The sequence below is a fragment of the Pteropus medius genome, unplaced genomic scaffold (genome assembly GCF_902729225.1).
Source record: "Pteropus medius unplaced genomic scaffold, Ma_sr-lr_union100, whole genome shotgun sequence".
Classification (NCBI taxonomy): domain Eukaryota; kingdom Metazoa; phylum Chordata; class Mammalia; order Chiroptera; family Pteropodidae; genus Pteropus; species Pteropus medius.
In genome coordinates, this window is record NW_024351073.1 from 2,826,393 (window position 1) to 2,840,586 (window position 14,194).

The following is a 14,194-nucleotide window of genomic DNA, read 5'->3' on the forward strand; positions in this document are numbered from 1 at the left end:
ACAGGAATGAAGAAAAGAGACCTAATCTCATCTTCTTGGTACTTACAGTTTCATAGGAAAATAGAGAGAAAACCCAACAAAGTTATAGATAAATGATATGAACTGTAGTCGCTAATGTATTGTAAAATATTTTGAAAGAATGTGAGCCTTGAACAATAGAATCAAGTCACCAGGAGGAGAAAATTGGAAAAGCCCATTCTTCAATCCTGTCCTTAAAATGAAGGCAGTACCATGGTTGCCTTGTGGGCTGCAAAATGTATGTTTTTTTCTTTAATATAAACAAAACAAGTAAGTACTGGTTGCACAAAGCAAGTGATTGTCAATACTTTCAGCCATGCTGGGGAGTTGGGCTCCCCAAATGCAAGAGTAATAGCTTTGGTGCTTCTTTGAGCTTTCAGTGGGAGTGGTTCATGTGTCAAGTCAAAGAAAAGGCCATCACTACCCAGGGATTCCATGTTTCCCGAAATAAAAGCAAGGTCAGAAAATAAAAGTTTTGGTTCTGAGAAATAATTGGTTTGGGAATTTGAGTTTATTATTTTCTTCTCCATTTTCATGCGATGATTTTACCTTTCCCCCTACTGCACTCTCAATTTCATTACTTGGAGTGTCAGAGGGAGAAGTATTAGCTAGAAGAGGGCTTGGTTTTTATTTTTTGTTTGTTTGTTTTTGTTTTGTTTTTTAAACTGGAGAAGAATTTTGGAAGGAATAGTGGTCGGAAATAAAATTTTAAGATTTATACCATGACTGTGGTCATAAAAATTTTCACAAATGAGCTGCAGAATGATATAAAGTTATTTGCGTCCCAAACAAAATGAGCATTTTATCTAGATTTTACAAGAAAGGTGCACAGTCGGTGCTTCAGAAATGCTTACTGAATTGAATCAAACTATCTAATGTGTTCCAAAAACAAGTATTGCAATAGATTAAGGGCCTCACCCTTACTTTGCTCTGGATGCATTCCAAGAGTTGTTGTCACCAAGGGTTTAAATATATAAAGATGGTACAATAGTCTCTATTTTCATGGAAGTAAACTGGACTCTAATTTATACACCAGAAGTTGAATCACTTTGTTTTTTCAGGCACATACAGAGGAAGTGCCATCTCCCCTCAGTTATGACACACTGCCAGTTACTTGATGTATAGTTACTTCTTTTTTTTAAAGGAGTAAGAAAAGAAACATAATTGAGAGTGAATCCTTAGAGACAAAGAAGAAGGAAGCTTGGGAAGCCAGCTGCATTGCCGACATCGGCGAGCCTTCCAGCATCGAATTTTCTCTTCCCTTCCTGTGTCATAGAGGAGGACCCCTCATCTTAACACAAGAATTCTTCCTTTCAAGTTTACCTGGACAACCTCTCTCTCTCATTCTCCACAGTGTCTATTTCAAACTTTCCTACCTGTCTCCACATCTTCAAGCCCACTAACAGCCCTCCACCCTCAGCAGAGACTTTATCTTCTATTTCACAGATAATAGGAGAAGCTTCAGAGGGAAACTCCTCCACTTCAGCATCTGCCCCTAGGCTCTCATTAGACAATGGGAGAGGAGTCTTTCCTCCAGTATCAGGCAAAGCCCTCCAACCTGTGCTCTAGATCCCATTTCTTCCCACATCTTCAGGAATCTGCTTTTTTTTTTTTTTTTTTTACCACCCACAGTCTTTCTTCTATCTTCCGCTCACATAGGAATGTGCTCAGATCTCCCCTCTTTAGGAAAACAGAATAAAGTCCCTCAGTTGCACAGTCTTCTAACGAGGGACCTTAGTAAATTCAGAGCTAGGATTTTGGAAAAGGTGGCACTCACCATCTCCCCTTCCTCATGCCCATTTCCTCCTTACCCGCAGTCTGCCTCTCCCACTGCACAGACAGTACCCCCGCTAAGGGCTCCCATTCCTTTCTGGTTGCTAATCTCATGGACATGTTTTCACCCTTGCCTTTCTTGACCTCCCTGTGGCATTGGGCACTCTTGTCACTCCCTATTTCTTGAAACACTCTCCTTCTTGTCCACAAACCCACTCGCTCTTGGATTTCCTCTGAGTTCTTAGACTTCTCCTTCTCCGCCTTCCTCTTGGCTCTGCTTCCCTCATAAATGTGGGAGTTCCCTGGAGATCTATTCTCATCCATTCTTCTTCACTGTTCCCCGGGTGATTTTTTTTAGGCAAATATAGTCCTTTCATTCTACTTAAAGTACTTTAGAAACTTGCAACTACCTTCAGAATAAATCCCAATTCCTAGGCAGGGCTTATCAGACCTCCTCTGATCAGACCCCTGTCAGCTTCATCTCTCACTCCTTCCCTACAAACTCTCTAAACTTCAGCTAGAGTTAGCAACTGACTAAACAAATCATTTTTTTTTTCTTTCTGGTTTCCATGTTTTAGAAAACATAGGGTTTTTTTTCTTAGCACAGGCTTTCTTCCCCCATCTTCACCTAACAAATGCTAAGATTTTCTCTCAAAGCTCGGTGTACATTTCCATAATAGGGTTTATTAATTTGTATTGTTTTTGTCTGTTTTCCCATTAGAGTTTGAGTTCCTTAAGACAGAGACTTTTATTTATTTATTCTTTTAAGCTCCGTAGTCTCCTTACCTGCACGAGCGATAAATTTGTTGAATGAACGAGTGAATAAATGAAAGACATCATTCCTCTTGATTCCAAGTCCAACACACAAATTAAATTCAGGTCATATAGACTTGTCCTATCAGACCTGAGTACAATGCTTCTAAACCAATTGCATATTCTCCATAAAATAAAGGATATTGATTTTTCTATCTTCAAAATAAATGTAGTTCCTGTTGGGAGAAATGTGTTTGTTCTGGCCTTCCTGGTAGTCATGGAAATGAATTACAGCCTTGGGCGAAAGGGCATCCCTCAGTCAAGGGGATGTGGTGTGATCTGGTGGGTAGAGAGGGCGTCTTGGAGACAACATTGTATTTATAGTTGGTGTTGACTCCTCCAGGCCACTGAGGTGACAAGCAATAAGGACTGATCCCTCCTCTCCTCTCTTCCAGTCCTTCCCTGACACGATGCTAGCAGAAGGGATTTGTTCTTCTATTTTCAAATTGGGGTTTTTTTCTAGGTTAGAAAATTATTTGTTGAGATGGAGGCCAGAGAGAACTTTGCTAAAATTTATTCCCATGGAAGTTTCCAGTTCGGTTGCTACATCTGTGTAATTCTTATGGGCTCATTATGGGTTTTTGCTCTTTCCCTCACAAGATACAAATGTCTTTAAGGACAGGAAACCATGTATTTTTCTTTCTTTGCAGTGTTCCTCAGGCCACGTTGAGCTGTCTACTTCAGATTGCTAGGTAACAGACCTTAATAATTGTTTATGAGTATAATTCCTAATCATAAATTTAGATACCTTATCTTGAATAAAACTGGAAAATAATCATAAAACCACTATTTAGTATTCAGATCTCCAAGATGACATATATGTAATCATAGAAAATATAAAAAGACCTCAGTTAAACATGCAATTTAATGGCACATGTTTTAGAGCATGATGGCATGATTTTCTAACCTATACAATACAATAAATAATATATTTTAAAATTGTGACATAATCTGTTATAATAGATTATTGCAATGATGGACTGCTTTCTGAAAACATAGCTACATGTATTGTAATAAACAATGTAGTAGGGAAAGAAGTGATGGTCCTCAATTAGGATAGATTTCAACCACCATCAAATTCTGAATATTTCTAGCTCCTTTACCCCCCTCAGACAGTGAGTTAAATATTAAAATGACCTGAGCATTTGATCAAAGGACCTAGATCTGTGAAACCTCTTTGTGGTAGCTAGTCTCCAGATTGACTCTATAGTCTTTGCCTTGTGGTATTCATGCCCTTGTATAGTCTCTTCCCACAATGAATAGGGCCGACATGCATAACCAACAGGATTTATAGAAATGACTATGTGTAACTTTCGAGGTTAGGTCATAAAAGACGTTGTGGCTTCTGCTTTTTGGATTGCTTAACCTGATGCTCTGTTATGAGGACTTTCATAGGAGCCCTATGGAAATGTTCATGTGAGCAGGCATTGAGGCTTCTTGCCTCCACCAACTAGCAGTATAAGTGAGCCATCTTGAAAGTGAATTCTCCAGCCCCAGGGAGGCTTTCAGATGATGGCAGGCTCAACCAACATCTTCACTATAACCTTGTAAGAGACCGTGAGCCAGGACCAACCAGTTAAGCCGCTCCTAAAATCCTAATCCACAGAAACTGTGAGATAACAAGTGTTTACTGTTGTTTTAAGCCACTAAGTTTTGGGTAAATTTTTACACAGCAATAAATAAAACTCAAATATGAATTAGAACAAACCGATGGTCTAACACTGCAATGGATACTATGGTGTATGGCCTCGATTGCTTCTTCGGGACTGACATGCTGTCTCCCATCTCCTGAAAATATTGTTTCTTGACAACACATAGCTATATTCCACGCTAGAAATTGCTCTCAACTGAAGGTATGTCTCATCGAAATTATGGCCCCCAGCCTGAGGCGACCTGTAGCCAATGACTAACTGATGTGGGGATAAAAGTGTTTAGCCTTCTTGCTTCAATCCGTATCGACTTCTTCAATCTTCTCCCCAGTCTTGCTTCTTTCAATTCCTTAAAAATGCATCTACTGAACGCACTCCAAAATAAACCTTCTATATGCAACTCTTTATCTCAGGGTCTAATTTCAAGGGCACTCAACCTAAAACAGTTGGTACCTAGAATTTCAAGGGCACTCAACCTAAAACAGTTGGTCCTTAGATACAGAGCATGTGGCACATGGCCTGGTCAGTTTGCTAGGGTCTGTAAATAGAATAATTGAAAGATTGGAGACAGGATGTCTAGTGAGGAGGTACTTTGATGGGCCTATGTGGGTGGGCATCACTAGATAGCATGTACTGCAGAAGAGGCATTAAATAATCAAGTAACTCAGCTAATAGATGTCAGACATTGTACAACCCAGTGCTTGCACAATGGATTCTTGTACAGAGCAGCCATGATGGCAGAGCTGAGGACTTATGCATGGACCCAAAAGCGTACTCACTAAGGTTGATTTAGCTAATAATGCTACTGAGTGTTCCTCTAGCCTGCCAGCAACAAAGAGTAACACTGGATCTCCAGTATGGAGCCTTCTCTCAAGACTAATAAGTCATTTGGTAGCACTTCAATTCCTCCAAATCTTATCAATCCTAGAAAAAGGAGCAGTTTATCTTGAGTAGGATTGATGCATGTTCCTGATATAGGTTTGCTTTTCCTGCCTTCAGAGCTTTGGCTGGATGCCTTTTGGTACTCTTATGCTTAGATTTAGCGGTTAACACACAGGCACAGCAGCAACAGCCTGAGAAGGACCTGATAACTAAGGAGAGAGGGTCTAGTCCCCTACCAAGCTAGCCACCAAAACCAGTAGACTTGCTGGCTAAGGATGACAGAAACTTAGGGTGAGTGGTGGAGAAAAAGGACAATGAGCATCAATTATGAATGCGAGATCCACTGCAGCAGTGGGGCTGTTGTTCATTTCATTAGCACTTCTTTGTTTTTATAAGAAATAAGACTAACCAAAACCACGGAAAAGTTGTTTTCAGATGAGGCAAAATTACCATGGGATGCAAGTGAATCTGAGTGGCCTGTAGTGGATGCTGTAGTGCTCTACTGAGATCTCCTCTTCAGAAATGATTTACTCATGCCCCAGCTGCTGGGACTATTAGCTGCTGACGGGTCAACTACGTGGTTCAGTGGGAATTGTCCTTGGCTACAGGAAACCACTTCACCTAAGGTTATGCTCTCTCTGAGGGGTAACCAGTGGCCAATGATTGGCTGATATGAGATGCTAAGGTGGATTCATTTGCCACAATTAGGACAACTTTGAAGGTCCATCGCAGCTCCACAGCTTCCCACAGGGAGAACTGAGGCCTCTGTTTCAGGTGCATTGTGGATCAACTTCTGCCTTTCCCCAATTCTGCCTTACTCAGGTTCCTATAGCTGTATATCCCAAAGCACACCTCTAGTAAACCTTCTGCATGAAACTCTGTCTCAGAGTCTGTTTCCAGGGAATCATACTTAAAAAAAGCTTCCGTACAGGGATTTTTAAACTTCAATCAATACAGAAAAAAATTGTAAACTTCAATCAATACAGAAAAAAATTGTAAACTTCAATTAATACAGAAAAAAATTGCTAGAGGGAAGTCCATGCTCCTCATTGTTAACCACATAGACAGAAAAACTAAAACTTACAAGGTCTAGGAAGACAGAAAAAAAATTGAGTAAAGCGCTATTGAACCTAAAATCTTGTTGACAAATTAGTATTTTCCTAGAAGAATGTGGTCTCTAAGGCATGTGACACAGGACAAATGAGCTTCGATGAAGACAAGGAGAAAAAATTTTGGTGTCTATGATTCTGATTGACTTGCTAGTGATCACAAAGAGAAAACTGAGCATGTCCTAAAAGCATTAAGTGGCTAGGAGCATAATGTCTACTTCCCTCGTAGATGGGGCATTAAAAAGAATAAGGTTATGGGATAGGTATACTTTATACAACTCAGCTTTTCTGAGGGAGAGATGTAATATAGAAAATATTATAGCAAGGCCCTTTGCAATTTTTATTGATAGTGTTGTCATACAGTGTTTTGTTTATTGAGACTACTCTAGTATATTTATTTATGATTTGTAAGTTTCATTAATATATTACTAAAGGAGTTGCAGCTTATTTAAAAGAAGAAATTTAATATTTTTCCAAAGAGAGAGAGAGAGAAATTAGTAGGAATTAGTAAGTTGTAGGTGGAGAGGGTAAGGGCTCACCGATAGGGATATTTAGAGTTTACACTTACCGAGGTCAGTGTAATCCTTTTGTGTATTATTGATTTCTTCATCAAACTTCTTGTCTTGTCTTTGTCTGTTCTGCCCTTCTTTCTGCCTGAGAAGGAAGGCTAATCAGTAGAGACGACCACATGGGTCTCATACCCTCCAGCTTCTGGTCAGATTCAGCCCATGGGGAGCTCAGCATAGGCAGGAGATACAAAGGAAGGAGGAGAGTGAGGCTGGCTGAGGAAATTATTCTCCCCATTCTCTTCTTGTGAGGTTGCCATAGACTAGATGCATCCCCCAGCTGAAGGTCACCACTCCTGTCAAACAACCCCTTCCATACAGCTTTATGAATCCACATTCTAGTAATAGTCCCATCACCTGGCCATTTTTGGCTGAGGGGTGCTAACTATCCAATTGTTACTTCCCTGGGCTACTGTATTGTCCCTTATGGTTTCTCTACACCCTGCCCACATTTTTGTCAATAGTCCTTTCACCAAGCCCTTGAATCGACGTTAATCAATTCAAGTGTGTCACTGTTTACTACCAGGGCCCTGATAGAATTATTTTCCTCCTATTTCTTTCATAGTTAGGAGACTAAATTCTAGACCTGGCTCTTACAGAACACGCTAAGCATCCATGTGTAAATTGCCTCATTAATATAGGCTAGGAAATCCACAGATTAGGCATTCAATGATTTAAAACATAACTCTGCAACGAATGAAGAAACTCTCCCACCTCATTTCAATGCTTCAGTATTTAGTGTTGTTTTCTTGAGGAAGGTAACAAGGCAGGATCGTGGAGGAGAGAAGGATTAAAAATACTAAGCTGCCTGTGAAGAGAGGGTGGTGAACACTAAGACTTGGCCTGAGAATGGCAGCAGGTGATAGCAGGCCCAGGCGGATGAAAGATTGAAACCAGAGGCTTCAGTAGAGCACAGCCAAGAAAGAGATTTGGGGTAAACTCAGGCTCCTGGGAAGCCACAGACAGACGGACAGTGCATTAAACGGCCTTTCCTACCGTTCTCTGACCCTCTTGTGTCTAACGTTCTAGTGACAGCCTGCATTGACTAAACACCTCTCATGTCCCAAACATGATGCTTTATGTTCATTGGTTCATTTCAACTTCACAGAAAGCTGGTGCAGGGAAACAGGCTGAGTGATTTGCCCAAGGACCCAGGGCTCGTAAATGACAGAGGCAGGATTCCAACTCTGGGATTTAAACACCTATTTAATCACCCTCTTCTGGAACAGATTTGGCCTGGCCCTAAGGATGCACATCCAGTTCAAAGCAGACACTGGAAAGGTTCAACTCTACCTCCTTGTATCTCTCAGAGATTGCTGAAGCATACCCAGATTCATGTGTAGTCTAATACCAACTCTCTCTGTATGAGCCAAAAATTATGCAGAATTAAATGAGGCCCCGACCAGTCTGGTCAGTCCTGGACCAGGGAGCCAGCTTCCTTCACCGCCCGCTTCTACCTTGTCCTTCCTGTCCAAATGTGAATCCTCCCTTCACGGAGCCTGGTCCACACAGAGCAAGCTCTGGAGAACAGAGAAATGAGACATGGGAGGGTGTTTGTCTTCATGAACTCTCCTCTGTGTGTGGGACTGCACTGAGAGAGAAGGGTGGAGGGAAGGCATTCCTCACGCAGAAAACAACCCAGACCAATTTGCACCCAGTCACTGAGCCGCAATCATGTCATTTGCCTTGCATTTTTATAATCAAGAGTTTAACTGCTCTGGGACAAACAAGATTGCAATGAGCCTGCCAAAGGATTTTCTTTAAACATCAGTCTTCATGGAAGAAAAATCAGTATTGAACGCCCTTTCCAAAGCGAGCCACCCTCCTATTCTCTCGCTGGAAGACAGTGAGCAAGCGTGGTCCTAGGAAAAGGGGACTTTTTCTCTTAAACTGCTCTCCCTAGGTGTTCTTCAGTTGGGTTAGAGCAGCCTCAATTCTTTTTGAATGCTTTGCCTGGAGGGTGCCAACCTGTTGGAGCTGCTCCAGAAAATGTCCATTTCAGCTGCCACCTTTAATTTGCATGTCCTGAGGGCCTCCTCGGCTTTTCTGATTCCTAAGTGAGTAAAAATAACTAAGGAGCATAGCACACGTGACCTTATTCCAGTGTGCAATCTTCTCTACAAATATGTTCGCCCTAGTCCAGACCCATTTGATTTAAAGAAAAAATGGAACAGAAAGTGGAAACCTCCTATCTCTGTTTCCCAGACCTTGGGGCCTGTGCAAGGCCACGTGAGTTAGGATGGAGGAAGTTAGTTATCCAGAAGCCAGACGCATGTCCCGCGACAGAAAGCACGTCCTCCTGTTTCACTGTGAAAAGGAGCAATTGAAAGAAAACATATCAAACTAATGTGGATAGATTTTTTTGCTCAACTTGGTGATGCAGCTCTGAGGGCCTCACGGGCACAGGCTGTTGTGACTCGAGCGTGAAATAACCAGCACAGAGCTGCCACATTGTTTCCAATGGAAGAGGCATCTGAAATCCTGACTGGACCCAAAAGTCCTGGGCTCTGAGGGGGGTGGGCGGGGTTGGGGGGGCTGGTCTTTCTTAGGGTCAAAAGATGTTACTTCCAAGTGGGGGAGGAGGTGCTGAGAATTCCTACCTTACCCTAAGAAAGACCCAGAAGGAAACCCTGGACTGGGTCCACACTAACCCTCACTGTAGGGCTGACTGCCTGGCCCAGCCACAAACATTGGGATCCTTTCTATGGTTCTTTTAGGACCTGTTTGGGGAAGAAGCAAAGTCAAAGAGTGCATTTCTGCTTCTATTCTTGCTCCTTTCCACAGCCAACCCTCAGTCCCAGTATTTTTCAAACCATAGTTTAGCTGTGAATACCCGAGATTTTCTTCCTGTGCTGACCACAGTCGCCCGGTGGTCATGCCACTTTCTGGCATAGCCAGGCAGAGGGCCAGCCACCTCAGATCCTCTGAGAGGAGGGGAGAGGAAAGATGCCTCCCCTTCATGGCCCAACGGGGCTGTGGGTCCCAACCGCCTGGACACTCGGGGTAGAATAAAGCTAAACAAATTATAGTGAGTAATTTAGGGACAGAATGGAGGTGGGGGTGGGATGCGCACCTCGATCCAGACTAGCATTTTAAAAGGCCTTCATTTTGTGAAGGTGTTGTAGCCAAAACTTAGCTTTCTCTTTGTAAATGAGCCCATTTATGGAAAATTCTGAAGGAAAAAAAAAAAATAATAAGTCGGAAAGAAAGAGAAATATAGACAAGTCTTCAATGCTAGCTATCAAATGACCCTACAATTTCAGAGCGTCAGTCTCCTCAAAGGATTCCTTTACCATTGTTAGCAACATTTTGGTCTCCCACATCTTTTCTTCAGAATGCCAGGATGAATCTTTGATCCTCTGAGAGGTTTGCAGTGGAGGGAAATGTGTTCAGTTTCAGCCATGGGCAGTAATTACTGAGCATGCAGTCAGCTTTGTGCTAGGAGCTCACAAGGGTCCTCTGCTTCGGTTTGAAAGCTACAGCTTTGGATGTGAGACATTAGAAGTAATTCTAGGTCTCTATATTAGTAAGGGTAGTGAATACAAGATATAAGAAAAGAAGGATTTTAAGAGTAACAGAAGAGAATTGTGAGGTCAGCTTGAGCAAAGAGGAAAATCCAGCAGAGGACTAAGTGAAATGTAGAGTGAGGCCAAAGATTTTGAGCAAATCACATGTACCTTAACTTATCAGCACTTCCTCGCTATGAATTCCTCCCCACCCCACATCAACATTATCACTTTCCAGTGTCTTTTTTTTTTGTCTCTTCCTGTGCTGAAATCTTACTTATACTTTATAGCCCCAGTTAACCTTTATCTTCTTCATGTAGACATTCTCTTTACCATCATCCCACACTGATTCCCTTTTCTGGAAATTCTTCTTGCACTTAAAGTCAGTGTTACCCAGTTAAGTGCTCAGTTGACATCTATTTATTTCAAGCGTGTGTTTTGTTGGTCTTGACAAATGATGCGGTCCTTGAGGACCAGGACCGTATCCTCCAGTTGGACGAGACATAGAAGGATACAGTGGAGCCACTTTGCAAACACTGGTTTGATGAATCGAAAGTTCAGGACCTTGTTTCTCTGGGAACATTATCCTGCCAAGTATTCTGGTCTGGAGAGGCTTTCCATTTCTTGGCCATTTCATCAGTACCACCACACAGCCTGTATCACAGCTCTGCAGTACCACCACACAGCCTGTATTAGCAGCTCTGCAGTATCCCCTTCTCGGCCCAGTGGGCGAGAGTGTGTTAGTTCTTCACAAAATGTTAAGAAGAATTGCATTGTTATTAGAAGACAGAGAAAAGCGACCGGTCTGCTTTTTGTACTTTATACATAAATATTTGGTTAAGCCAAATTTGAAGACTGCTACTACACACTCAGCATGGATAGGAAGGCAGGTCGGTTGGTGATCTTTTCAGCTAATATGCAATAGAGTCAGCTTCCATTTCAAGAACAACCAACCTTAGTTAATCAGTATGTGATCCAAAACCATTGCTCTGGCTCAGATCCCTCCTGTCTTCTTTTTACCATTCTGAGTTTCTAAGATTTCTCTCCCAGAAGGCATGGAGGATGGGAAGGCAAGACAAGGAAAAGAAGACAAGTAACAAAGGCAGTGTTGTTAGTGGTCACACAGCCTTGCTTGGAGAGTTACTGGAGAGAAGGCTGAAGGTTATGCTCAGAACAAAAGTTTTGGGTTTAGGATCGCCTCAAAATTTAGGAGAGTTATGCCAGCCATGTCCCCACTGCCCTGGAAATATACCAGATAGTAGTCTGAAAGCAAAGTGGACCACGCGCAGTATGTGAAATGTGCCATGAATAGTTTCGCCTCTGCTTGAATTTTACTCCAAGATGTAATCATAAATACTGTCATTTAATGAGTATCGATTAAGTACCAGACACCTTATATATGGGATGATCTTATCCACAGAACAACAACAATGGAAATAATCGTCTCATTTATACAGATCAGGAAACCGAGGCGGAGGTGTTAATTAGACTTCATCTGTTCCGCAGATACTGATTTCCAGTCTTTCATGTACCAGCACTTAGAACCAGAAAGAGGCAGAACGAGGATTCAGGGGCAGGTATATCTGGATTCCAAGTCTGTGTTGCTTCTCTTAAGGAGGAATGTCTCTGAAGGCTCTTCTCTTTCATCCTCATTTTAAAAATATTCTCTTTGAATTCTGGAAGCTCTGTGATACTTTGAATACAAAGTAAGAACTGTCAACTGTGTTCGCCAAGTGGCAGTGGCAATATTGGGATGTGATTGGGTTTCATTGTTTTTAGAAGGAGAGGTAGAAAGAGACAGTATTTGGACGTAATTTCATGCTTCTTACTTTAGGAGAAGATGTGGGAAAGAGTAAAAGAGTCAGTAGCTCTGAAAAGCAATATTTTGGCTGTGGGAGCCTCTGGAATGTGATTAACTGAGCTGAAGGAATTGGGGTAGTTCTCTTAAAGGGACTTAGTCTGACAGGTAAATTGTATCCTCCTTCTTGTCCTCTAGGTTCTATCTCAGAGAATCTATCCAGTTTCCCAAGCCACATACGCTGGCTCCCCTTGCCCAGTCTGACTGGGAGGCCCCCTCTCCAGTATGCCCACTTCCTCCATCCACAGTGCCATCCACAATTCAGACCACGATTTTCTCTTGCCTACATTTCTGTAACTAATTGATCTCCATAGCTCTGGTTTTATTTTCCTCAAACCTATTTCCCATACAGCTGCCAGAGTAAATTTTCTGATGTGTAAATATGTAATATGTAAATTGGCTCTCATTTTTTCCCAGTGCTCTTAGGATAAAGTCCAAACATTTTAGCAGAGCAAATAAGCTCCCTCATAATCTAGACCAGCACAGTCAACATGCTGTGAGTCACATATATTATTTAAAATGTCCCAGTGGCCATATTTAAAAGTAAGAAAAGTCTATGGCCATGCCACCCTGAACACACTTGATCCTGTCTGATCTCGGAAGCAAAGCAGGGTTGGGCCTGGTTAGTACTTGGATGGGAGACCACCTAGGAAGATCGGGTGTGGTAGGCGAAAAAAACCATAAACAAACAAACAAACAAACAAATAAATAAATGTTAAAAAAAGGTGAAAATAATTTTAATCTTTTATTTAACCCAATATATTAAAAATATTATTTCAATATGCAATCAATATTTTTAAAATAGCGATGAGATATTTTTGGTCTTTTTTTCTTGTACTTAAAATTATTCCAATAACTGAATCAAGTATTACTTTAAATTAAATTGATTAATTAAAATTAATTATATTTAAACTTCAATTATTCTGTCACATTAGGCCCACTTGAAACACTTAATAGCTACATATGCCTAGTTTGATAGTTGTCATATTGAACAGCATGGATCTAACCTTTGGTTAAATCCTCAGTAAGACCTCAAGGATATTATACTAAGTGATATAAGTCAGACAGAGACGGATAAATATAATATGATATCACTTATATGTGAAATATGAAAAAAAACAAATTCGTAAAAACAGAAGAGTAGAATGGAGGTTATCAAGGGTTGGAGATGGAGGTATGGGGAGATATTGCTTAAGGGTACAAACTTGCAACTAGTAGACAAACAAGACCTGAGGATTTAATGCACTATAGTGAACATAGGCAACAATATTGTATTGTAATCATCAAACTTTCTGTGAGGATAGATCTTAATTATTCTCACCACAAAAAAAGAAATAATTATGCTATGGGGTGGAGTGCTAACTATCCCTACAATGACAATCATATTACAATGTGTAAATATATCAAATCAACATGTTGTACACTTTAAGTGTATACAATGTTTTATGTCAAATATATTTCAATTAATAAGAAAATAATAACAGCAGCTAACACCGATATATGTCAGGCACTGGTCTAAGTGTTTTCAATATTAACTTATTTTAATTGAGTTGTCACAGGACAACAATCCTAGGTAGATACCATTAGGTCTCCAACTTAAAGAAAGCAAAATTGAGACACAAAGAGGTTGTATAATTTGCTTGAGTTCACACAGCTAGAAAGTAGCAGAATCGAGGTTTGAATCCAGGGAGTCATGCCCTCAAACTTTGCTCTCAACCACAGCAATCTTCATTGCCTCAAATTCCCGGAGCTTCAGGAGCTCAGGGCTGTCACATCTGTTTCTCCCTCATGCTTTAGTGAATCTCTAGTAGAGGCTTGGGGATGCACATTGGCTCCTTCAGACTGGGAATGGGGGATGGAGGCGGTGGGGGAGTGCCATTTCCCACACTGCAATATTATTTTTCTGGTAATTGTTTGGTATTTAATCTATGTGGATTGTGGAAGTCAGTATATTACTAAGACAAATGTCAGGGTTCATAACAAACTCCAGAGCAGAAAACATATTTAATCAGATGTACTC

The 14,194-nt window shown here is 41.1% G+C and overlaps 1 long non-coding RNA gene and 1 pseudogene across 8 annotated transcripts in view; both read left to right on the top strand.

Annotated features, from left to right (window-relative positions):
• The window catches only part of LOC120586172 (uncharacterized), a 196,261-nt gene that overhangs the window by 152,593 nt on the left and 29,474 nt on the right, over window positions 1–14,194 (top strand). Inside the window, exon 4 of one of the 8 annotated variants that reach the window (XR_005648622.1) lies at window positions 3,255–3,296. The exons of the other annotated variants lie outside the window; for them this stretch is intronic. This is a non-coding gene — a long non-coding RNA (uncharacterized LOC120586172). The remainder of the gene's footprint in view (window positions 1–3,254; window positions 3,297–14,194) is intronic. 8 annotated transcript variants of the gene reach the window in all.
• LOC120586327 (uncharacterized) lies at window positions 12,727–12,845 on the top strand (annotated as a pseudogene).